The sequence below is a fragment of the Giraffa tippelskirchi genome, chromosome 1 (genome assembly GCF_054371585.1).
Source record: "Giraffa tippelskirchi isolate mGirTip1 chromosome 1, T2T-mGirTip1v1.2.pri, whole genome shotgun sequence".
NCBI lineage: Eukaryota > Metazoa > Chordata > Mammalia > Artiodactyla > Giraffidae > Giraffa > Giraffa tippelskirchi.
The window spans coordinates 17,263,709-17,290,782 of NC_137275.1; positions in this window are offsets into that span (position 1 = coordinate 17,263,709).

Below are 27,074 nucleotides of genomic sequence, written 5' to 3' on the forward strand. Positions count from 1 at the left end.
AGCGTATTTAAAACGGAGATGTGACATACAATCAACAGCATTTTGTGGAATTCCCTGGTGGTCCAGTGGTTACGATTCTGTGCTTTCACTGCTTAGGTTGTGGGTTCAATCCCTGGTTGGGGAACTAAGAGCCCACAAGCCATGTGGTGTAGCCCAAAAAACCCAAAAATCCCTGCCACTTTTTTTTGCTCCTATATAGATACACTCTCTGGATGATTTCAAGGACTTAAACACCCTCTTTACTTCAACAGCAAATATCTTGGTCTTAATTTACTTTGATGGCAGAAAAAATGGCAGCAGAGTTGACCAGTATATTTTGTTTTGTTATGTCCAAGAAGTCTTGCTTACTGAAGTTAAACTGATTACTGTCCAACTAGTATCTAAGCTCAGCAGAAACACTGACAGCAGCATGTTTTGGCTGACTTAATTGTGGCAGGTAAATAATAGACAGCTAATGAATAGAAGAAATAAAAATAAAACTTTGTTGGAATTTTTAAAATATTTATTGACAATCCAAACTTCAGGAAAATTTGCATGTAGTCGCTATTGATTTTATTTCTTACTGTTTCTATACTCCTGATTAGTCCCAGAATTGTCGCCTCTGTGTGGTTAGCCTCTCTAAATTTCAGTTTATTTATTTGGAAAATAAAGATAACAGCATGCCCTCTCTTGTCTCAGACTGAATGTGATGATCAAAAAGAGAAAAGTATGTGAAATGCATCTAACTAGAAAATTCTTTAGAATTATATATCATTTTTAACCATTAGGTTGTGGTCAAGCAGTTAACAGATTCTTACAAAGCCTTATTTTTTCTAAGGGGTTCAGGTGCATGCGTGCATGCTAAGTCACTTCAGTTGTGTCCAGAAGAAATGGTCTCTTGACAGATTGTTGATTGATGTTACAGGTGCCTCTCTACCTTTGTCCCACCCTCCTAAAGACTCACTCATTTACTTGCTGAACAAGAAAAAGCCTGATAGCTATGGTTTCATGAGTACATGTTAATAGACTGGAAGTACCTATGATTAAGTTTGAATACCAACCTGAAAAAAGTCAAAATTTATTTGACTGTAGACCTTAAAGAGGACTTCCCTGGTGGCACAGCAGTAAAGAGTCCACCTGCAATGCAGGAGACTCGGGTTCCATCCCTGGGTCGGGAAGATCCCCTGGAGAAGGAAATGGCAACCCGCATCAGCATTTTTGACTGGGAAATCCCATGGAGAGAGGAACCTGGCAGGGTACAGTCCATTGGGTTGTAAAAAGTTGGACACGACTAGTAACTAAACAACAAGACCTTAAAGAACTTTCAGAACATGACTGGTGTGTTTAGGACCCCAATACCTAGCACAGTATTGGCCTGCATATAATTGGAGAAGGCAATGGCAACCCACTCCAGTACTCTTGCCTGGAAAATCCCATGGACGGAGGAGCCTGGTAGGCTGCAGTCCATGGGGTTGCGAAGAGTTGGACATGACTGAGCGACTTCACTTTCACTTTTCACTTTCATGCATTGGAGAAGGAAATGGCAACCCACTCCAGTGTTCTTGCCTGGAGAATCCCAGGGACGGGGGAGCCTGGTGGGCTGCCGTCTATGGGGTCGCACAGAGTCGGACATGACTGAAGAGACTTAGCAGCAGCAGCAGCAATCATATAATGCATGTTTGTTTCATAAAGCGAAAACTGTCACCTCTTTCAATCCTGCTTCCATTGCACAAAACACTTTTCCATACACTGCTTTTAGGTTGCTTTTAGCTTAGGCTTACAGGTCACAGGAAACAAATAAAAACCCTCAAACCAAACCAGTCTCATTAACCTTAGGCCAAACCAAAACTCATGCTAGCCTCATTTACGAGTCTTGGCTAGTAGTGTCTTTGTTTCAAGAGACTTGCTCCTGAGAATTCCCTGCAGTCCAGTGGTTAGGAGCTGGCACTTTCACTGCTGGGACCTGGGTTCAATCCCCGGTCAGGGAGTTAAGATCCCTCAAGGGGTATGGCGCCTTCAATAGAAATAGAAAGTGCTCTCCAAAGAGTTTGGGTCTGTCATACTGACGATATTCAAATGAGTATGCAAAAACTTTTTATAAAGGTGCTACACTTTGTAAATCCATTTTGCAAATATATATTATTATAAGTGTGTTACTTAAGCATTTTCATTAAGGGAAAGGAATCCATGCAGGTGAAAGTCAGTATACACCCGTGGTGGATTCATGTCAGTGTATGGCAAAACCACCACAATATTGTAAAGTAATTAGCCTCCAATTAAAATAAATAAATTTATTTATTAAAAAAATAAATCCTTGAACATAAAATTTTTTTTGTTTGTTTTAAAATGAACCTATTTAGACTTGACTGAAATCTGTGTGTTTTGATATTCGTTGGGGAGCATGTGGAATATTACTGCCTCTTTGGGTGAAACTAGTGGTATCTTCTGTGAATGTTCATGAAGCATTATCCTGATTTTAATTATTTTCTTTAATGCTTCTGGACCCTGAAAAAAAAAAACCACCATTGTAGTTTTCCAGAAGCCTTCAGTGGCAGGATATTTAAGATCTTTCAGTCAATATTAATTTGGAGGTAAATAATTACCTTTAAAATGATGCATGAAATGAAATAATTTTTGCACAATCTATGCTACTCTTCAAGCAATCTTTAATAAGTGTAATATAATAAAAGCAATAATTGAATTGGTAATATATTTATCATTCCTGTTAAAAGCTCTTTCTTCTGCCCAGCAATAGGAGAGGGTCATTTGGAAAGTGAGCATTAAGTATGCATGATACATACAGTATTGCCCAGTACTGCCAAGTATCTTTTGAAGAAGCAGCGTCTATGCATGTGTAATAACCAATCTTTAAATGTCAAAGTTGCAGCCATTTTAAGAAAGAAATCCATATTTTGGACTAAATGTCATTTCAGATAACCAAGCTATTTGAAAGCTCCAGGAGGATTTTTCAGAAAGGGGGAAAAAGCCAGATCCTCATAAGCTTTGACTTATTTATTTTTGCATTTCCATAACTTGATAATGACCAAAGCAAACTTCCTAGAAAACTCAAAGCAAAATTGTGCTCTGAGCTGAGACCTGGTGTTTCTTGCTTCACTCTGAAGGAAATTTCCAGTTTAGTTATAAATCCCTGAAAATCAGGTTTTATATTGGAAATGCTGAGAAGCTCTCTGCCATTTTAGCTGCTAGAGCTAGGAATGTTTTAAAAAGGATATATATGCATATAATATGCATATATCGGGAGGTTATAGCTATCTTACCCATGATAAAACATTTCATAAAAATTAGTTTCGTATACTGTGTGTTGAATAAGCTATACCTGTTCCCCTTTGCCTTTCTTTTTAGACTCACTTACCTACCAACAGGGGAGGGGTAACAAAAACTATGCTCTTTGCACCCAGGAGTAAGCTTGGTGCAGCCAAGTACCTGGTTCTCCTGGTTTATTTTTGTTTCTTAGAGAAATTCATCCGATACCTAACAATATCTGTGCAGACTGGAACCTAGCCTCTTTTTTCCCCTTTATTTCATCAAACAATAATTGCTTGATATCTTGTGAGGGAAATCTTCCATTTTTTAAGGGTACATTCAGTGCAAATCCATATACAATATGTCTTATGTGTCTGGCAGATTTATGGTCACCATTAGGAGGGCGTCTCTGGTGGCTCAGACAATAAAGAATCTGCAAGCAATGCTGGAGACCTGGGTTCAATCCTTGGGTTGGGAAGATCCCCTGAAGGAGGGCATGGCAACCCACTCCAGTGTTCTTGCCCGGAGAATCCCCATGGACAGAGGTCCCTGGCAGGCTACAGTCCATATGGGTGGCAAAGAGTCAGACACGACTGAGTGACCAAGCACAGGAGGACAGTCCAGTGACACAGGCTACTAAGTGTGGAAAGGAAACTTCATGTGGGGAGGGGATTTGACCTTCAAATGGATTGCCTCCCCTTGCCCCACAACATGAATATTTGCTTCTGTCTACAAATTTTATTCAATGTTGTGGACAAAGATTCACTGTATTTTGGAACCAAAAAGAATTAAAAACCTAGTCAAGAAGTGGTTCTTTTCTATAAAGATAAGCAACAGGGAAAAAAAAAACCCCTATTAATTCTTATTTCTAGTGCATCCCTTGTCCTTTGCAGGAGAGGCAATAAATCTTTGCTCCCCAAATGAACAGCAAAGGGGAAAAAAATAATGTTAGGAGTGCCTACAACTTGTCAAATCAAATGTTAGTGAATCATGTCTTTGGAGGAACTGGTTTGCTGGAGAAGAAATAGCTTGCTTTCTCTCTTTATTTCTTCTTTCCTTTTCTTCCTTCCTTCCTTCCTCTCTCTCTCTTTCTTCTTTCCTATCCTTCTTGCTCCATGGGGCTACGGGATGACAACCATCATTGTCATGTCATTTATAATACCATATTTCTTCCCCTGTCCTGTCTTCTAACACATAGACAATGCTTGGGGATTACTGACCGCTGACTTCTTGAAGGAGTTAAGAACAGGTGTAATGACTCTACATACCCTGTGGTACTGGCTGTGGGCCACATACCAAAATGATGACTCCAAAAATCTGCTTGCATCTGGAATCTTTTCCCCCTGAGCTGAAAATAAAGTTAAAATGGTAAATGATAATTTTGTCCTTTCATTACTTCGTGACCATTATCTTCATTAACTAAATAACATGATCCATTACTTTGGACAGTCAACATACAGGGGCTTATATGATTTGAAATTCAATTTTTCCATTTCCTTGCCATACAGAGAGCCCATTTTATTTTTTCATAAAGAAAGGGATGCCCAAAGGTGAATGATGGATGAATCTTAAATGGTTGGTGTCCAGTTTGAAAAAGCACCTGGAAGGCGGACTGTTTTGCTGCATTCATACAGATCTTTATTATTACTTAACATTCACACAGCATGTGGTATTTGCAAAGGGTTTTGCACTCATTTTTATAAGCTATTCTTCATACCAATTCTGAGAAGCAGGTTCATTTTCCTCAATACATGGGTGAAACGACTTGGCAGAGGAGTAGTTAGCTTCTTGTGTTAAGGCATCTGGGACCTTAAACACTGCAGCGGTTAGGCTGGATACTCTCAACCATTGTGTTTCCAGGGTGTGTTGGCAAGTGCTTGTTTTCATAGCTGAATTTACTTTCAAAGAACATTTTAATTTTACTAAGGAACAACTTCCAAGGGAAGGAAAGGTTGATAAAGTATTTAGATACTGTCTATGGCAATCAAAGGCAGCAACTCCTTGGAATATTCATGGATCTCAGATATTTGATCTATATTTGGGGGTGTTTTGGGCTTCTCTGGTGGCTCAGATGGTAAAGAATCTGCCTGCAATGCAGGAGACCCAAGTTTGATCTCTGGGTCAGGAAGATACCCTGGAGAAGGGATTGGCTACCCACTCCAGTACTCTTGCCTGGAGAATCCCATGGACAGAGGAGCCTGGTGGGCTACAGTCCATGGGGTCTCAAAGAGTCGAACATGACTGAGCAACTAAGCAAACAATGGTGTGTTTTAGAGAAAGAGTACTGGAAAATAGTTCAGCTGAAATCAGTGTATCAGTTTTAAAGGCCATCATCCATCTTTTTCTCAGTCCCCTCTTTTATTTTTTAACCTTTCCTTCTTTCCCTACCTCCCCCCACCCCCACCTCCTTCTCCATCCTTTATATTGTGGTCTGAGCCTAACATTTAACTCCTCATTTCTAAAATCTTGCTGTAAAGTGCTGCCTGAGAGAACGCTGGTAAAATGCCTGGTAAATTTATTGGCTCACAATGAGTCAGCACATCTCACTATATTAGTGGTACTGTGTGTTTTGGGATCAGTGTTATTTTCACATCTCTGGCCCAAATTAGGCTTCAGCCACAACACTTCACACAGAATAAAGAGGAGGACTTGATAACTGTCCTGATAGCTTATATAGGTTCCTTCCTTTTCAAGTGTCTGGGTAAGCTAGGCAAAAATCAGTTAGAAGTTTGTGTTAATATTAATTTGTTTTGGAAGCAGAAGTGGTTTGTTAGAGAGAAAGGCTGAATTACCGTAGATATTGTGGAGTAAAGAATAAAGTCTGAATGTGAGACAAACATCTTATAATGTGGCTTCTAATACATCCATTGCTTTTCTGTCCATACATTCAGCATAAATTTTATCAAGTGACCATTGATCAGTACTTACTTTTCTTTCTCCCAATCCTCACTGTAAAAGGAAGCATTTGAGAAATGACCTACAATTTATGATGCTTTATCAATGTTTTTACTCACTATGGAGGAAAGTGTGAGGAACATATTTCATGATGAAGTGGGTTTCTAGTTAAGAGGACAAAATGAAAGCAAAGTCATAGATCAGTGTAATATGTCAAGCATGGAAAGGATTCAATTTATTGTAAATAATACCCAAGTTGCAAAAGAAATACAGCCACAGAAATCAGGTTGTTCTATATATGAAAAAGGAAAATTACCAGGAAGAGGTAATAGGCTCCATTTATCCCGTGACACAGATTCATATGGTTTGTGCTTATTCCTTCTGGGGGATCAAGGACTCTATCTATCTTTGGGATTTTAGAAGGGTGGACAAACATATTAAACTTCTTATGGCAAAGTTATAATAACCAGCACCTTTAAATTCAAAAGATTTTGCTGCTGATATATGAAGGTACCTTGGGGAACATTCCACCTAAGGAAAGTTTCTCACAGAGTGGTCTGCCTACACTGGAATCATTCATAAAGCTTAAATAAAAAATAAGATTTCCTGACCCCAGATAGAACTATCAAATTCAAATCTACAGAGCTGGGGAGGAGAAACTGGGTGAAGGTGGCCAAAAAGTATAAACCCCAGTTATAAGCTTCAGTTCAGTTCAGTTGCTCAGTCGTTTCTGACTCTTTGTGACCCCATGGACTGTAGCACGCCAGGCTTCCCGGCCCATCACCAACTCTCGGAGCTTGCTCAAACTCATGTCCAACAAGTCGGTGATGCCATCCATCCTCTGTCATCCTCTGTCATCTCATCCTCTGTCATCCCTTTGTCCTCCTGCCTTCAGTCTTTCCCAGCATGAGGGTCTTTTCCAATGAGTCAGTTCTTCGCATCAGGTGGCCCAAGTATTAGAGCTTCAGCATCAGCCCTTCCAATGAATATTCAGGATTGATTTCCTTTACAATTGACAGGTTTGATCTCCTTGCTGTCCAAGGAGGCTCTCAAGAGCCTCCTCCAACACCAGTTTAAAAGCATCAGTTCTTCAGTGCTGAGCTTTCTTTTTTTTTTTTTTTTTTTTTATAAATTTATTTATTTTAGTTGGGGGCTAATTACTTTACAATATTGTAATAGTTTTTGCCATACATTGACATGAATCAGCCATGGGTTTACATGTGTTCCCCTTCCCGGACCCCCCACCCACCTCCCTCCCCATCCCATCCTTCTGGATCATCCCATTGCCCCGGCCCTGAGCCCTTGTCACATGCATCGAACATGGAATGGTGCTCTGTTTCACATATGACAATACACATGTCTCAATGCCATTCTCCCAGAACGTCCCACCCTCACCTTCTCCCTCAGAGTCCATAAAATTGTTCCATGCATCTGTGTCTCTTATTCTGTCTCGCATGTAGGGTTATCGTTACCATCTTTCAAATTCCATATATATGCATTAGTATACTGTATTGTTGTTTTTCTTTCTGGCTTACTTCACTCTGTATAATGGGCTCCAGTTTCATCCATCTCAGTAGAACCGATTCAAATGTATTTTTTTTAATGGCTGAGTAATATTCCATTGTGTATATGTACCACAGCTTCCTTATCCATTCGTCTGCTGATGGACATCTAGGTTGCTTCCATGTCCTGGCTATTGTAAACAGTGCTGCGATGAACATTGGGGTACACGCGTCTCTTTCAATTCTGGTTTCCTCGGTGTATATGCCCAGCAGTGGGATTGCTGGGTCATATGGCAGTTCTATTCCCAGTTTTTTAAGGAATCTCCACACTGTTCTCCATAGTGGCTGTACTAGTTTGCATTCCCACCAACAGTGTAAGAGGGTTCCCTTTTCTCCACACCCTCTCCAGCATTTATTGCTTGTAGACTTTTGGATAGCAGCCATTCTGACTGGTGTGAAATGATACCTCATTGAGGTTTTGATTTGCATTTCTCTAATAATGAGTGATGTTGAGCATCTTTTCATGTGTTTGTTAGCCATCTGTATGTCTTCTTCGGAGAAATGTCTGTTTAGTTCTTTGGCCCATTTTTTGATTGGGTCGTTTATTTTTCGGGAATTCAGCTGCAGAAGTTGCTTGTATATTTTTGAGATTAATTGTTTGTCTGTTGCTTCATTTGCTATTATTTTCTCCCATTCTGAAGGCTGTCTTTTCACCTTGTTTATAGTTTCCTTTGTTGTGCAAAAGCTTTTAATTTTAATTAGGTCCCATTTGTTTATTTTTGCTTTTATTTCCAATATTCTGAGAGGTGGGTCATGGAGGATCCTGCTGTGATTTATGTCGGAGAGTGTTTTGCCTATGTTTTCCTCTAGGAGTTTTATTGTTTCTGGTCTTACGTTCTGAGCTTTCTTTATGGTCAGCTCTCACATCTGTACATGACTACTAGAAAAACCATAGCTTTGATGAGATGGACCTTTGTTGGCAAAGTAATGTCTTTGCTTTTTAATATGCTGTCTAGGTTGTTCATAGCTTTTCTTCCAAGGAGTAAGTGTCTTTTAATTTCATGGCTGCAGTCACCATCTGCAGTGATTTTGGAGCCCCCCAAAATTAAGTCTCTCACTGTTTCCACTGTTTCCCCATCCATTTGCCATGAAGTGATGGGACCAGATGCCATGATCTTAGTTTTTTGAATGTTGAGTTTTAAGTCAACTTTTAAAATAAATACTAGTTATGTAACGTATAGCATGATTGATACAGTTAACACTGCTGTATTTTATATATGAAAGTTAAGAGTGATTCTGAGTTCTCATGACAGGGGAAAATATTTTTTTATTTCTTCAATTTTGTGTCTGTATGAGATGATAGATGTTTATTAAACTTACTGTGATAATCATTTCACGATGTATGTAAGTCAAATCATTATGCTGTATATTTTAAACTTATGCAGTAATATATGTCAATTATATCTCAATTGAAGAAAAAGAAAAAAACCTAAATCTCTGGGGTTTGGATACTGAGAATCTGCACTGTAAAGTGAATTTTCCAGGTAATTCATAGTAGGCTTGCTAGATTTAGCAAACAAAACAAAATGCAAACCAAGCACACAAAGAAAAAAACCCAGAACACGCAGTTAAATTTGAATTTCAGACAAGATTTTTTAGGGATAAGTATCCCATGTAATTTCAGGAACATATTTGTACTAAAAACTCTTTATTTTGATCTGAAATTCAAATCAGATTGTGCATCTGGCAACCCTATTTGACTCACATTAAAGTTTGAGGAGCACTGATTTGAGGGGTGCATTCAAATGTTCAGAACCAGCACCAAGCTCTAGCCTTTAGCTGAAAGCTTTTTGGGAGATGAAGGGTGGAGGGATTTCTGCTGATCTGACTCTAAATGCCTACAAAGAGCTTTATAAACTACTAAAGTGTGCAAACAGGCTTCCCTAGTGGCTCAGATGGTAAAGAATCTGCCTGCAATGTGGGAGACCCGGGTTTGATCCCCAGGTAGGGACGATCCCCTGGAGAAGGGAATGGCAACCCACTCCAGTATTCTTGCCTGGAGAATCCCATGGACAGAGGAGCCTGGCAGGCTGCAGTCCGTGGGATTGCAAAGAGTCAGACAAGACCGAGCGACTAACACACACACATACACAAAGTGTGCAAACACGGGGTCAGCAAAGCCTTGCCTCCATCCTATCCTGCCAGATTTTCCCACAGGAAAAGCAACAACTTTAGAAGATCTGAATGTTATCAGCACACAGCTCTTTATCTTTTTAAAGCTTGTTCTCTTGGGGGGAAGGAGGAGGGAGGACGGACAGGTGCTTCTTGATGGACATTTTACAACCTTCTCTGGCAATCTGTGATAATTTTCTAGCTATAAGGCTCAACAGTTTGTTAACTCCTGTTCAGCTCTAACCATTTTAGGGAGGTGAAGTTACTCCTGGGTAAAACCAGGCTGTTTCTTTGTGAGGAAAGCTTTTTGGAATTCTCTGTGCAAGTTCCAGTTTCTTTTAGAGGAGACTCAGGTTCCATGGTTTCTTTGGTTTTCTTTTCTTTTTTTTTTTTAATTTATCTGTAATAATCCAATCTTTCAGGCCCTAAAGGTGTGCAGAATTTTGAGAAAGTGATTCCCTGGGACATCTGTGCTCCAGGTACGCTCTCTCCTCAGACACCTACTGAGAGGTGACAGCAGAAGTGAAGCCCTGTTTACCCCACCCATGTTTGTATAATTTGATTTTGATTTGATCATCCATGTTTGATTTTCTGCTTAAGCGCCAAAGTGTGCATGATATATTTTAAGTAGTAATTTATAAAGAAAAACCTCTTGATAAAAACCTATACTCTCACTTAGTATAAACTTGTTTTGGATTTATGGATCTCATTTGTTACTGTAAATTCATCTTCTTCAGAATTGCTTTGGTGCAGGATTTGAACTAGGTGTATTAGTATCCACCAAAGCCAATTCAACTCTGTTGTTGTTCAGGTGCTAAGTTGTGTCTGACTCTTTGCAACCCGATGAACTGTAGCACACCAGGCCTCCCTGTCCTTTACCATCTCCTGGAGTTTGCTTCAAGTCATGGATTGAGGCAGTGATGCCATCCAACCATCTCACCCACTGGAGGAGGGACTGGCAAGCCACTCCAGTATTCTTGCTGTGAGAATCTCATGAACAGTATAAAAAGGCAATTTAACATATAAATGTTAAAAGATAAACAATCATGTGGCTTGGTGCCAGATTATATACGTAATGACAAGAGAAGTTCATAGAACCTTCTAATACTGTCTGGGGACTCGAGAATGATTTCATTCGGATGTAATGAAGTTAAGAGGCCTCCTGTTACATTCACAACAGTATTCTCTAAAATAATCTGATATTTCAAAAACAAATGATCATTTGCTTGGATTCCTCAGGATTATGACTAGATCAAGTGGTTTATATGGTAGTTGCCAAGTGGTGGGAGGTGGCTTACCTGAAAATGTGTGTTTGTTGTAATTTTTTCACATTTGTGAACAAAGCACATCTGTTAAGAATTTTAAATTTTCTAAAAAAAAATTCTTCATGAGCAGACTGGAGAGTCCAGTAAAGTCTAATCAATGGTGGGTTCAAGAATATTGATAGAACATTTCTTCTTCTGACCCTGTTTTACTACAATTTCTTTCCAGCTGAAGGTAGACTTTCACTGATTTTGACTGGCTGGGACCATATTTCTAATTTACATCTCCTGAGTTTACAGTTCACTGCAAAAAAGCCCCCAGTAGAGGGGAACCAAACAGAGTCTGCCGGAGAAACTCTCAGAGTGAGTAATATACTGTTTAATGAAAGCCCTATTAGAAACAAGAACTGCTTGTTATTGCTACACACAAGCGGTCTGCATCCTGAAGGAATAATGCTGCTCCGTGTTCTGTCTGAAACTTTCCTAGATAATTTCAATTCTACTGACTTTTTTTTTTTGGCCTTTTAACCAAGCCATCAGCTTTCTAGACAACTTTGCTTCCATTTCTAGAAATCCATAGCCCATGGAAAGAGTGAATGACTCAAGACATGTTATAAACCTGACTTCATTTATCCTTACCATATCCTTGAGAAGTAAAAGGTCTAGAAGCCCTAAGGGCCCACTTTTCATATATGAAGAATGAGGCATAGAAAGTCCATAAATGACGCAGAGGCAGAAGATCCTCTAAAACACTAACAGCCTTCATATGTTTATCTGTGATTATTAATTACAAGCATTGGTTGGCTCCAGTATTAGGTGACCTATGAATCACGTAAAACTGCCTCTTTCCTTAAAGATTAGTAGTATGTTATGAGAGTTTATGTAGAGTCTATATTCTTATCATGTTAGACTCATGTGCAGAACCCAGGGTTCCCTCTCAGTATTGCTTAAGTTTTTTGAGTTTCTCAAACATAAGTGATATGCTATCAGAAGATGTTTATGTGAGAGTTTACTGAGATGAATGCTTGTAGCCAGGTGATCTAACCTAAGTCTTTCTTAGTCTGATCCAAGGGGCTTTAGTATCTAAATAATCAGCCATTATATGGTATTTTACATCATAAGAGTCCATTGATGGGATGGCATATATATTTTCTGGGTTAGGAAAGATATTATACATTTATTTTTCTAGAAGTCATGTATGGATATGAGAGTTGGACTGTAAAGAAGTGAGCGACAAAGAATTGATGCTTTAGAATTATGATGCTGGAAAAGACTATTGAGAGTCCCTTGGACAGCAAGGAGATCAAACCAGTCCATCTTAAAGGAAATCAATTCTGAATGTTCATTGGAAGGACTGATGCTGAAGCTGAATCTTCAATGCTTTAGCCTCCTGATGTGAAGAGCTGATTCATTGGAAAAGACCCTGATGCTGGGAAAGATTGAGGGCAGGAGGAGAAGGGGAGAAGGGCAGGATAGAGGGTGAGAGAGTTGAATGGCATCACCAAATCAATGGACATGAGTTTGAGCAAATTCCAGGAGATGGTGAAGGACAGGGAAGCCTGGCATGCTGCAGTCCATGGGTTTGCAAAGAGTCAGACACGACTTAGCAACTGAACAACAACTACTGCCATAACTCAGTGGGTCCAAACCCAGCTCTCTACCCTTTGATCTAAGAGGTTGCAAATAGAATAGTAGACTGGATATTGGTCACAATAGATCATGGAACAGGTGGAAAAAAAGGAAAAAGAGAGGGAGGCATGAACCTACTTGATAAGGGGGACATTTGAGACTTCTGTCTCTGGAGCGTTTTGCAGGGCTCACGGACAGGGATTGTTTAGGTGGCAGCTATATATGTCAGCAACTTTGTCTAGTCTTCCTCCTTAGTGGTAAAATAACAAGGGTTAACAGTTGAGTTGAGGAGAAGGTCACTAACTATGAGCTGAGTCTTCTGAACTCTGCTGTGTTTATTGTCCAAGGAAGAGACCTGTGTCTATTAGATACCTTTCTGGGACAAGTGACAGGTCAGATTAGATGGGCTGGCGAGAGAGAGAGGGCTGGAGGACTAGATACAGAAAAATGGAGCAGGCAGGCTGTGTGCAGCCCCAGCTAGATTTATTTTAGCCCTTATAAATAAAAACATGAGCAGAGCCTCTCTACAGAATTATTTACAGAAGAATTTTAAGCTTCGGGCCCTTTCCAGGCTAAGCACTGAATGCTAAAGTTTATGATGGAGAATGGCTTTGGCTACTGTGGCCCCAATTTGGACAAATCTGCCATTAACACCAGCATGGCAGTTATTTTACTGGGGGTGACAGATTGTGAGGTAGGGAGAGTAATTCAGACTATTACCCAGGTGGAAGCATGAAAGCTCAGTGATATATGAAGACCACTTAAATTCATTGTATCTTGTACATCACATCTTTGATAGATTATAGCTGTGGCATTAAAATGGAAATGGTTTCTCTGAGGCCTGACAGGGGCTGGGGTGACCTATGACCTCCCTCTGAGGAATGTGACTGACCGAATTATCAGTTAAGAGAAAAATCTACGGGGAATAGACTCACAGTGATGGCGAATCCCCATGCATATATATCTATATTTTTTTAAACCTCGGGTGTGATGGAAAGCTTCAGGGTTCAAACCTTGTTGCCTCCTCTCCCGGGCCCTCCCTCAGCACCCTTGCCCCAAGCCACGCTCACTTCCTCCGTTTCGGATCTCCTACCAGCAAGGCCCCTAATATTGATTGAAAAATTGTTATTAGAGATAGTAGGCCTCCTGCATGCTGCCTACTGATTTAATTTGGAAAACATTTAATTTTATGAAGCGGTAAATGATGGTGCCACGCTCCCCTGTGTTAGGGAGCAGCTGGTTCTTCACCTCCTCACCCGCCCAAATCCCAGGTGTCCTCTTGGCAATCATGTGTTTCCTTCCCCTTTGCTTAACAAGTTATTTCAATTTCTAAACGAAGGCTGAACAAGAGAAAGACAACATGCAAATCGAGCTCCCAGCCGCCATTCACACGTGAAAAAGTTCCCCTGGAATTCCCTCAACTCAGCCCACCCCCCCCTTCTCTGCATCTGTCATGAAAAAAACAGAGCCCTTGTTCTCCTCAGATTGTTTTCACCAATGACCTGACACCACCATCTATAATTAATTACATCATTTACATTAGACTATTGACTAAACAAATACATAAATCATAGGCAGAGTCAATAGGTGCAGACATATTTAATCATGTTCTAAATAATGATTACTGCTCCCATAATGCAATAATTATTTTCAGCAGCTGACTTGAATTAATCTTCTGTCAGTGTGCCATCTGAAAAAAAAAGAGAGAGACAAAGATGAAGAAGGCCACGCCGATGATGGAGGAGTTGTTCTTGGCCCTCAGTTTCTCTTCTTTTCATTCTTCCCCGCAGGCACACTCTGCTCTCCATCTCTCTTTCCGTGACCCCTCTGGCTTCCCTTTTCCTTTTCCTCTGCCTTTCATGTTTCCCTTTGTCTCTTCCCGGATTCATGTCTGTGTCTCATACTTGATCTTTTTGCCACCTGTCTCTGTTGCTTTTTCTCTTTATCCCCTGACATGTAGCTTCCTTGTTCTTTTCCATTTGTCCCGGGGTTGGACAATGCCCCTGGTACCATGTCGTCCCCCTTTCCAGCCCCCACTGTCCCCTCCTGCCCCAACCCTGCTGCCTTCCCATTACCTTTATTTCTAAATCTCTGCAGACAGTTTAAATGTTAAAGACTCAAAGAAGCAGTTTTCTTAATAACTTATCCAGATTAGATTTTCTTTCTCTCCTGTTTGACAGCTTTTCCTAAATCATTTTCCACTTTGGAATGGCAAATTGATTAAAGAGATGGGATAGTTATAACACAGGAGTACTCTACAAATGCAATACTCATAATTTTTAGACTAATTTAGCTTTTGTCATGAGAGAGAAGAGAATAAATCAGTGTTTATAGGTCTACATGAGTACAACTTAGAAATGGAATCAACTCTTGCAAGTATATTATTTGGGATGGAGCATACTACAGTGAGTGGATGCTTTGAAAATAAAATAATGCCTCCTGTTCTCCTTCATATTTGTCTGTCAATAGGCGAGGCCAGTTATTAAGAAGTGACAGCTTGAAGGAAACACATCAGGCCACAGTTTATTTAAACACCAATGATTTGAAGTATTAATTCTAAGAGACTGTGTGTGTTAAGGATAAATGCCAGGGGAGGGGGTGAGATGAACTGGAAGATTGGGATTGACATATAAACACTATTGGTACTATGTGTAAAATAGATAACTGATGAGAACATGCTGTAGAGCACAGGGAACTCTGCTCAGTGTTTCATGGTGGCCTAAATGGGGAGGAAATCCAAAGAAGAGGCTATATGTATATGTGTAGCTGATACACTTTGCTGTATAGCAGAAACTAACATAACATTATAAAGTAAATGCACTCCAATAAAAATTAACTAAAAAAATACCCATTTTGCAAGGTTGCAAAAAAAAAGGATAAATGTAGAATAAAATTTTACACGCTGTCTTGTCCTTAGCACCATCCTTGGTTTCTTTATCAGTTTATAGACAATTGTTACATAAGAGGAAAAAAAATCACTTCGGGTCAAACAATACAAAAGAGTTGGAGATGTTTATTCCCTGTAGCTAGTTTTAATGTTTTCTCCTAAAAGCTTTTCTGCAATGATCTTTTTAATTAATGCTTGTCCTCAGGGATTTGTGATCAAAAAAAGTCCTGGGTCACCATCCATGAAATGGGGAATATATTTCCTAACCTCTTTTCTTATTCTCATCCCAAAGGGTGAGCCGTCTGTGATCCTGGGCACACTCACGTGGTGTGTCTGGCTGGCCAGGCCCCTCTTAGCCTTTCAAGCAATGAAAGCATTTTCAAGCATTTTCTCTAGTTGTGTGCCAATTTAAGGCCCATGTAATAGGACTGTGATTGGAATTTGTCCTGATTAGTGATAATCGGGAAGACAGCCTTGGCAGGGAATATTTAGAATCACAGGTCATAGAATATTCTTTTATTAAAAAAATATGTACTAAGTACTTGCCTGTGGCAGATACTGTACTAGGTAACGGTTATCCAGAATAATCATCAGATCATAGTTGTTTGTAAAGCTACCTTCCTAAACTCCTGGTTAAATTCCACGGAGCAATTTCAAACAGAACTATTTTGAGAACAGCACACTAGACCATTGTAATGATTGAAAATGCCAGTTAGGATGAATTTTTTTTTTTTTAATATGAACCAGGTGTGTTCCAAACAGTTCAACAAAGTTGTGAGGCTAATGTGAAACCAGTGAAAAATAGCGGAAAAGGATGGATGTGGGTTTTGACTTTTTCCCATTTACGTTTCTTTTCCTTAAGGGAACGTGTCTGTTTCTTAAGGGAAAAGTCAGAGGACAGAGAAGGTTAAACAAGAGACCTAGTAAGGGGGGGCAGTGCTAGTAGTAAGAATGAAATAATTTCCCCATTCACTGACCAAAATCATAATGCAGTGTGGGAGTATTAATACTTACTTCAAACAGATCCTGCCTCTGAAATGAGAGCATATTCTGTAATTTCTCCAAGGAATAAGGGAATACACAACTAACGTGGATTGTTGGAAACTTTGAGTTGTCATTTATATTGCTTATTTATTAAGCACAACAAACATCTTAGTAAAAAAGGGTAAAACTTGTAAAGGAAAATGCAGTTTTCTTATGAAAACAGGGGGGAAAATCTATTTCCTAGGGTTATCGTTAAGTGCAAATAGCAATATTTATGGAAGTGCATTGCACCTGGCAATAGGCCATACACACGGTGAAAGTGAAAGTCACTCAGTTGCATCCAACTTTTGCGACCCCATGGACCGTATAGTCCATGGAATTCTCCAGGCCAGAATACTGGAATGGGTAGTCTTTCCCTTCTCCAGGGGCTCTTCCCAACCCTGAGATCAAACCCAGGTCTCCCAAATTGCAGGAGGATTCTTTACCAGCTGAGCCACAGGGAAGCTCGAGAATACTGGAGTGGGTAGCCTATCCCTTCTCCAGGGAGCTTCCCAACCCAGGAATTGAATCGGGGTCTCCTGCATTGCAGGTGGATTCTTTACCAACTAAGCTATCAGGAAAGCCCATATACACTGTGGGCTCTGATACTGTTACTAAAGAATGATCAAGTACAGAGTTTTAGGGTATTTGCAATTAACTGAAGGATGGATCAGTTCTTTTTAGGTAGTTTCGAGTAGAACAAACCTTTGTATGGTTCCAATCCACCCCCAAGATATGTTTTTATACATGTAACTCCATTGTCAGTTACTGAATCTTTGATTAGTTAACCAGACTCATTCATGAAAAGAACAACTATGCATATTCTGAAATATGCATAAAGAAATTCACATTCTAGGAGCAGGGGCAAGGGCACAGATCATTTTTGTAAAATTATGAAATGCAATGTAATATGCTGTTCAATAATCATCTGTTCTTGTAGTGGCTGGAACTTGCCATTTGTATAGTGCTTGTGATTACCATAATTATGTATACTGTTAAATCAGATTTAAAGTCATCACAGAGGTAAATAAAAATCAAATTTTCTAAACTAGCAGGACAGTCGCTTCCTCTACGTGGTCTGTGACTCAGTGGTTTATTCTAACACATCAGCCACACATCCTCTAGCTTGCTTGGGGAGGCCACTCTCAGTTGCTACATAGTCAGTGACATCATTTCTATGGATAAGCATCTTCTTAAATGCAAAGAAGTTTGGGGGCAGTTATAATAAGCACTTCTTTGGGGACCTATAGCAAAGAATTTGTAGTACTTCATAAGCTAGCACATCAAGGAGCTTATATAAAAATGGAAGAATTGTGCATTTTGGCTACTGATTTGAAATATTTATAAACGTAAATGAAAAAGGAGTCCACCTTTCCATCAGGGCCTGTGTTAGAGCCTGGTTAATATTGCATGATGAGTAGGCTATAAATAAACAATAAATAGAAATAAAAGTAGTGAATATAAAAATAATTATTGATATAAATAATAAATGAATGAAACATAAGTTTAAGGCTGAGATGGAATGGAACTCGATATGAAATTTAATTGAGCTCGATTTTGAGTTTAAGTCTTTTGGAACCAGTAGTTCAGTAAGGATTTCTGGACTTTTTTTTCCTTTTAATTTTAAATGAATGTGCTCATAGCTCCTGGCTCCTCAGGTCAGTCAACCAAAGATAACTATTACAGTAATTCTAAATAGCTGCCTGGGGGAAAGTATTTGGCCTGAGGATGGGTTTAGACCAGGGCGACCTGAGGTTTCCATTTTAAAAGGATCATCCCCTGCTCAAACAGTTTTGATCTGTCTTTTAAGAAGTCTTTGGGGAGCTGCACATTATTCCCTTTTTCTCTAGGAGAAAGCCGCAGGAGGAAATTCTTTTCTTCAGTCTTTGGATTAGCCTGATTCAAAGAAGTCTTCCAGATCATTAACCAGCTGGGCTGTAGGAACCAAAATTTCCAGAAGTTGCTTTGGGGGGAGGAAACGAGTTTTAGTGTTCTTCCTGCATGGACTCAACCTGTTAATTCTCCCAGCTGTTTAATTCCATGAGGCAGGCTGTAAGAGTTGACATTTTAGGTGGGAAACTCAGAAAGATGAACAGAGCCCCTTGCCCCAGGTTGTAAGTGACGGAGCCGGCCTCAAGTTGGTCAGTCAGACTCCAGAGCCTACCCTGAAAGGGGCAGAACACATGGCAGCAGCAGAAGCCGAATCCTGTGGGGAATTCCGAGTTTTCTCATCAGTAAACCTGAGATAAGCAAGGGTAGAACTCTATTCCTCCATCTCCCCAACTATCTCCACATTCCTTCCCCCTCCCTCTTCTTTCTCCTGCTTTTCAGGGTGCATTCTGCCTCCCACCTAGTGCTCAGCTCTCCTGAATGGAGTCTGGCATGGATTCTGGCACATGGAAGACAGTAAATATTTATTTCATGTATGAATGACTGATAGACAAGGTGCCTCTGAGTATAGGTACAGAGGTTACACTGCCTGATTCAAATCCTGCCCCTACCACTGTCTTGTCTTGTGTCTTTGGACAAAGTTTCCACTTATGTTCCATTTTTCTTATCCATGAAATGGGAATAATTAGAGTCCCAAGCCCATGGGAAGGTTGTGAAGACTAATTGCTACAACATAGCAATAATGATTAAGACGATAGTGTGATGTTGATGATACTAATACTTAAAAAAATACCTCAGGGAGAGGTCTTTTCTAATCCAAGTTGATAATCTCTGCAGTATTCGGACTGTTTATATTTTGTGTGATTATTGATTGATTCATTTTGCTATGTGTTTTCCGTTTCTCCTATGCTGTTCCTTTTTTTCTTCTTTTTCTGATCTAACTTGGCTTAAGCACTTTTTAAGATTCTGTTTTATCCCCTTTGTTGGTTTATTAGGTATAATGGTTTGTTTTGTTATTTTAATGGTTGCTCTAGCATTTCTAGTGTACATACTCAACTTATCACAGTCCACCTTCAAGTGATATACCAGTTCATGTATAGTTTACATTCCTGGGGATGATAATAATATTTATATATTATGCTAGGATTAGGAAACATGGGTTCAATCCCTGAGCTGGGAAGATCACCTGGAGTAGGAAATGGCAACCCATTTTAATATTCCTGCCTGGAGAATTCCATGGACAGAGGAGCTTACCAGGTTACAGTCCATGGGGTCACAAAGAGTCGGACACGACTGAGCACACAGGCCAGGCCATACTAGCATTAGGTTGAGCTACATATAATAGAAAATCCAAAAGATCTGTAGCCTAAGAAAAATGGAATTTTGTTTCTCTCTGTGTAAGAGACGTCAACAGATGACCTCGCCTCCTTCTGTCTCCTTTTGACATCCTGATGCATGGTTCACAGTGGCTGCTGGACTGCAAATAGGTTCAGCAGTACCATTGTTCTAGACTCTACATATATGCCTTAACATACAATATTTGTTCTTCTCTCTCTGACTTACTTCACTCTGTATAACAAGCTCTAGGTTTATCTGCCTCGGTTCAGCTGAGTCAAATTTGTTCCTTTTTATGGTATGACAGAAACCAACACAACTTTGTAAAGCAGTTATCTTCCAGTTAAAAATAAATGAAAAAAAAAAAGACTTCTGGAGCTGCAGCCATCATATCTGTTTTTTAGACAGATAGAAGGTGGAAATAGGGAAAGGACAAAAGTGATGCCTTAAAAAACATACTTATGTATTTTATTTATTTTTGGCTGTGTGAGGTCTTAGTTGAGGCGTACAGGCCCTTCAGTGTGGCGTGCGATCTTCAGATCCCATGGGCTCAGTAATTGTTGCTCATGGGCTCAGTTGCTCCAAGGCATGTGGGATCTTAATTTCCCAACCAGGGATTGAACCCTACATTAGAAGGTGGATTTGTAGCCACTGAACCGCCAGGAAAGTCCCCAGGGATGACTTTTTAAAGAAACTATCTCTGAAATCCCTAATGATGCTTCTACATAAGTCTTATTGGTTAGAAGTTATTCCCATAGCCTTCCTATTTATAAAGGAAGCTGAAAAATATCTTTTTAGTTGGCACTATTATCATCATGAATAAAATTAGGGTTCTATTGCTGAGGACAAAGGGAGAATGGACATTGAGTGAGCAAAAAGCAGTTTTTTCCATGCCTCTTATGAGCTTAATGTAGAAATTATATAAAAATGCACGAAGAACACATGGCACAGCCTCCGGCATGTGTTAATTACTTAGTAGATGTTATCTTCACAGAGTTAATTCAAAACAACCCTTTTTCGGAAGCGTTGTATAAGGGCAATTAGCTTTAAATGAAAATGTCTCTTACCTACACTTGAATGAACTAGTTTTTCCCCTTCATTGTGGTGGCATAGATGGGAGCCTGTGACAAAGTACATATGACAAACAGCACAAGATCAAATAAATAAATCTCCTTCCTACTGTAGCAGTACTATATACCCTACATCTAATTGCCCTTTGTTGACTTGAAGAGTTATTAATCTTTGTTAGAAAGACATGCTAATTGTAGCTGATCAACCTGAAGAATAAGCAAATCATAAAGCCAACCAGGTAGAAGTCAAACAAAAAGAAAATGAACTTTTCTTGGTCCTGAGGCCACCATATTTATTCACGAGGTGAAGCAAACAGTCATTTATTGACTCAAGTTCTTTCATTTACATCTTATCTCAGGCTATTTGCTTTAATAGTTTAGCACCCATCAGTTAGTAGAGAAGGCTGTCCGCGTCCACCACAGATGCTGACATCAGCAACACTATCATCTTCACCAGCACCATTACCTTCCCCATGGTCATGATTACCCCCATGTTTCAACATTATCATCTTCACCAGCACCATTACCTTCCCCATGGTCATGATTACCCCAATGTTTCACTAACCTACAATTAGTTTGGCCAGAGATGGTAAACAGAGGAAGTGCAGTCTGGCTTCCCCTTGGCCTGCCTGCCTGGGGATGGACCTAGCTGAGCAATAAGAGATAAGGCTATCATCATCTGGGGCAGTGGGGCTGGGAGGCAAGTCCATTAAAAACATGGGAGGCTTGACTTATCACTCCACGTGACTATGTGCTTTTAAATGTCGACAGCTTCTATAAAAATTCCATCTTCCTTGCATGGGGTCAATTTGACCTACTGCAGTGAAAACTGGCAAGGTGCTGACCCTTCACATTTATCTCAGTTAGAGCCAGATAACCTTGCCCCTTGGGCTAAAAATACCCTGGCTGCCCCAGCATCCTCTTTATCTCTCTAGCAATAATGACAGAAATGAGCCCCGGCCTTGGAAACGATGTTTGGATTTGCAAAACTGGGCATTCCCACCCTTGCCACCCAAACACACTGGACCTTTGTTTTCCGGAATTGTGAACACAGAACCTCATGCTCAAGGGTGAGCTGAGGACACCTGCAGGCTTTCTCAGGCTCCTGCTTCCCCAGGTTGCAGCTGCCTCTGAAGTCAGCAGATCCCCGGGCCAGACAGGCAGCACTTCTGGTGGGTCTCTCATCCTTTTCGCTGAAGACGTGGAATTAGGAATCCAGAAGTCCTTGTTCAAGTCCTATTTTGTCACCAAACTGTTGGCCTTCAGCATGCCACTCAGATTTTGGTGTCTCCACTTCCTCATGGGTAAAATAAGACAATAAATCAGTTTTTCAATCCTTTCAACTTCTACAAGTCATGATTCTTTTCTCTGGCTATGAACTTCGTAGCTCTTCAGAAAACTGCCTCAGATTTTGCCTGCTTAAGCTTCCGCTGGTGGTTTGCTTTATTTAATCTCTTGTCTTCTCTCCTCCCTCTCCACCTGGGACGGCAATCACATGATCCCTGTGTTGGTGGGTCATTCCTTGCGGTGAGCACCCTTATACCCTCCACGGCACACACGAGCTGCCCAGAGTTTCAGAAGTTCCCAGGGATGATCTGAGATAAACAAGATGATGCTCTTGGTCTCAAGTTACTTGGGGCTACTGGTATGTTCCCGGTAATTTACAAAAATATAGGAACAGAAAAGCTTTCCACTGTGGTCTCAGTAAAATTCCAGAAAGCACAAGTTCAGCAGAACGAAACTTCGGTGCCTGGTTTCAGATATAACAGTGAGGCTTGGGACTAGTCGTCTGGACTGTAGTTTCAGTCATATTGAGAAGGGACAATCATATTGTGCTCAGTATAAAATGAGAGTCGGGCTTTTGGAGGGATCATGTTTGTTCAGCCAACCCAAAGTGTGTGTTAGCCGCTCAGGCATGGCAGACTCTTTGCAACCCCATGGACTGTAGCCTGCAAGGCTCCTCTGTCCATAGAATTCTCCAGGCAAGAATACTGAAGTGGGTGGTCATTCCCTCCTCCAGGGGATCTTCCTGACCTGGGGATCAAACCCGTGTCTCCTGCATTGCAGGCAGATTCTTCGCCATTTGAGCCATCAGGGAAACTCTGGCCAACCCAAGCTCAACCCTAATTTGGTTCTGTCCAGTATGGTATTGACCTGCCTGATCTGGAGTGTGTCTCCTGGAGTTTGCTCCTCAGGTCAGAGCTGACAGGAGCATGAAATGAGCTGAATGTGGCCTGAAACTCATACTGTAGATGGAGCCCAGATGTTTTAAACAGCCTATAAGCAGATTGTTATTAATGAACTTTGTTAATTATCAGCTAAAACTGTGTTTAAAAATGATCTATTAAAGTGATACTTGAGAAGCACAATCTATACCAAGGTGAGCAAGCCTTTGACTTGTTTAGATCCCAATATCTTTCTCTTGTTGAAACTGCCACTTATTAACATTCTCAAATGAGATGGAAATATAAATGTAAGTGGGTTTTAATACAATCATTTTTGAGGAAGTGTCAAACTCCATTGCACATCTCTCTCTCCCACCTCCTCCTGCAATGGCAGAGTTCAGTGAAGGACCGAGCCAGATTAATGAGCAAGGGATGGAGGGGATTTTGGAGCCAAGGAAAAGACCACAAAGCCGATCAGCCTCTAATTTAATCATCTCAGTAGGCTATTCAGTGAGCTAGCATTATTGAGCTACCCAGATCGTATTTATGTATCCATGGAAGAAAAAACAAGGAAGAAACCAGGACTGTGTTTATGGACATAAGGGAAACAGGAAAAGAGCAAAACTGTCAGCCTGCAAAGTCTGTGACCTGGAACCAGAAAGCATAATTGGCTGAGTAAATCCATGTAATTAAATTAAATATGAATAGCCACTGATTGAGACCTGTGCCACGGACAGAATATGCCGGCTGTTAATGACCCACAATTTATTTACACCTTGAACACCGTGTTTCCTTACTGCTCTAAAGTAGTAAAATTGCCTTCTTCCTGGTGAAATTTATTGCCATTTAAACATGCCAAAAGGCCATTCTGGCAGTCATTATAATAATCTATCATTTCTGCAACTGCTGGTATCCTGCGCTGTGGTCAAATTCAATCTGAGAAGGGTCAACAGAATTTTTTCCACCAAATGCTTCCCTCTTGACTATCATCAATTTACTTTTGTCAACAAAAAGGGCATTACTACGGAATGAAACAGAAGATCCCCTTAAGACCTCTAGCAAACACCGTGAGCTTCTCTATGTCTAGTATCGCTCCAGCCCGCAGATCTGTCTTTCTGCAAGTGTCTGTATGCATGGTTGGGTCACTTCATGCAGAAGCGTGAGCCGGAACCCTGCCGCCTGTTTTTCTTGCCAATGACAAAAGAAGCATATCTGACAGGAGTATACACTCTTTATAGTTTCTGGTTTCTAGCAGGCCTGGCATTTCCTTTGAAGGAGGAACTTTGGGAGCTATAGAGATGAATCGTTGTTATTGTTAGTCAAACTGCTGTTCCCCTCTCTTCTGCATTCTCTCACACCTCTTCATTTTGATATGACATTGCTGGTACCAGTTCAGATCACACAATTCCCACCACTGCACATGACAGGAAATGTTGGCTCTGGGCTATAGAAAGGGAAAAAAACTTCTTTGTCACCGAGGTAAGCATTGAGATTTTCCCCACTCTGGAAAAATGAGATGGAAAATTAAAGTAAATGGAGAAAGTTAATTCAGGTCTTCATCTGTGTTTTTTTCTGACAGACTTGGAAAAGGGTGCTGTTGCTTTTTTGGGGAGGAAGAAGAGGCTTCCTTGGTAGCTCAGGCAGTAAAGAATCTGCCTGCAATGCGGGAGACACGGGTTTGATCCCTGGGTCAAGAAGATTCCCCTGGAGAAGGGAATGGCTTCCTACTCCAGTATTCTTGCCTGGAGAATTCCATGGATAGAGGAGCCTGGCAGGCTACAGTTCATGGGGGCAAAGAGTCAGACACGACTAAGTGATTAACACATGCTCAGTAAGGAGAGGGACTTGGTTAAATGGAATCATTTCTGTATTTTCTCCCTTGTTTAATATTGCAGGACATAGCCTCCATTCCAGCTCTCTGTGCCTGGGAAGCTGTAGCCCAGCAGAACAAGTGACTGCCATCTGCATTGTAACTACATAGTGATGCCTATATTGCCCCTCAGGCATCACCTGGTCATGTAGGCTGGAAATAGGTTATGGTTTATAATCAACAGGTTTAATCTTGAATGGTTCAGACTACAAACTTGAGGATGATACAGTGTTTACAGTGTATTTTTTGGAGTGGGCAGGATAAAAAATTAACTTTTTATTGTTAGTAGCAGTCTTTTATTTCTTTGATCATATAAAGCAGCACTAGGGACCTGTTTGGCACTAGGGACCAGTTTCATGGAAGATAATTTTTCCATGGACCAGAGTGGAGTGGGGTGGGGTCGTTTTGGGAAGATTCAAGTGCATTACATGTATTGTACAGTTTATTTCTATTATTACTACATCAACTCCATCTTGGATCTTTAGGCATTAGATTCTGGAGGTTGGAGACCCCTGATACTTTCACATTATGTCAGTTACCTACATTTTATTTTTTTGCAACAAGTCCAAGCAGCCTTTTTTCTTCCTAGGAAACTGGATTTTTAATGGGATAGAGCTGACTTTTTAATTATGTATAAGGACCATGACAAGCAGAGAGTGTTAATCTTTAGCTTTTTTGATGTCTATCTTCCCATTAAATTTGTTAGGTTTAGTTTGTGTTTAATTTGTCTACTTTTGGCTTTATATATCATATGGGCAACTTTGGAATTTGGGCTAATTGAGATGTGGCCATTATCTTTTTCCGAGTTGTTAATATTTTATTTTATGCTTTATGTTTTTAAGTTTTAAGAACCAGTTTACGAACCCAAAGTCACTAAGGCTTTCTCTGAACTTTGTCTAGAAGATTTATACTTTTAGCTCTCATATTTGGTTAGTTATCTATTTTGACTGTTTAATTATATATTTTGAAGATAAGCATTGAAGCTCATTTGTTGCAACGTTGCTTTTCAAAAAGATTATCTTTTCTCTATTTAGTTTCCTTAGCAGCTTTGTTGAAAATCAATTGACTACATATATGTGGATCTACTAGTCAATTTTCTGTTTTGTTCAGTGGATGCATATGTCCATGGTTTTATCAAACCATGTAGACTTTACTACTCTAGCTTTTTTCCCAATAAAAACATTTAATGTCTTTATTGAATCATTAGAATATTTATTCTAGGCAGCAGCATAACAAACAGTGCATTATTCCTGCAGGGAAATCTGCATCTATCAAACCCAAACTATGCTAATGTAAGCATTTCAAAATTGATCATCATCTCCTGCTTAGTTTAGTTAGACAAGTAGGGAGTAGCAACTCATAGAGAAATGGATATTCTATGGAAGTCCTTGAAGTAGCTAATAATAGAAATAACTATGATTTATTATTGTTTATTAAAGGCTAAGGGGTCTACTAGGTATTCTATCTACTATTTATCTATATTAATTATTAAGAAATTCCTTTTAGGTGTTAAAATTCACCTAATTAAAAAATAGAACTTATATAAGAATTACCCCAATTTTTACCTTCTCCCTCAAATAAAGCTTAAGTAGAGCAAATGCCTTGTTGAAAGTCACACAGGCAAAAATAGTAGGAAATAGAATAAGGATTTAAACTCAGAGGTGTCTGAACTCAGTGTCTATACTATTAACCTTATGCTAGGAACTCTTAAACAATGTGCAGTGTTCTCTGGAAATCTCTGGAACTGAAATCTGTGTTTGATTATTGTAAATACGTTGTCTGACTTTCAGCTGTCAATTTTTTTTCTTTTAGTTTTTTATTTTATTTTGGAGTATAGTTGATTAACAATGTTGTGTTAGTTTCAGGTGTACAGCAAAGTGATTCAATTATACATATACATTCTTTTTCAAATTCCTTTTTTACTTAGGTTATTACAGAATATTGAGTAAATTTCCTTGTGCTATGCAGTAGATCCTTGTTGATTATACATTTTAAATATAGCAGTATATATTATGTCAATCCAAGACTCTCAGTTTATCCCTTCCCCCTTCCTCTTTGGTAACCATATGTTTGTTTCTTATGACTTTGAGTCTATATCTTAGAAAACATTTTATATTATGAAAAATTGATT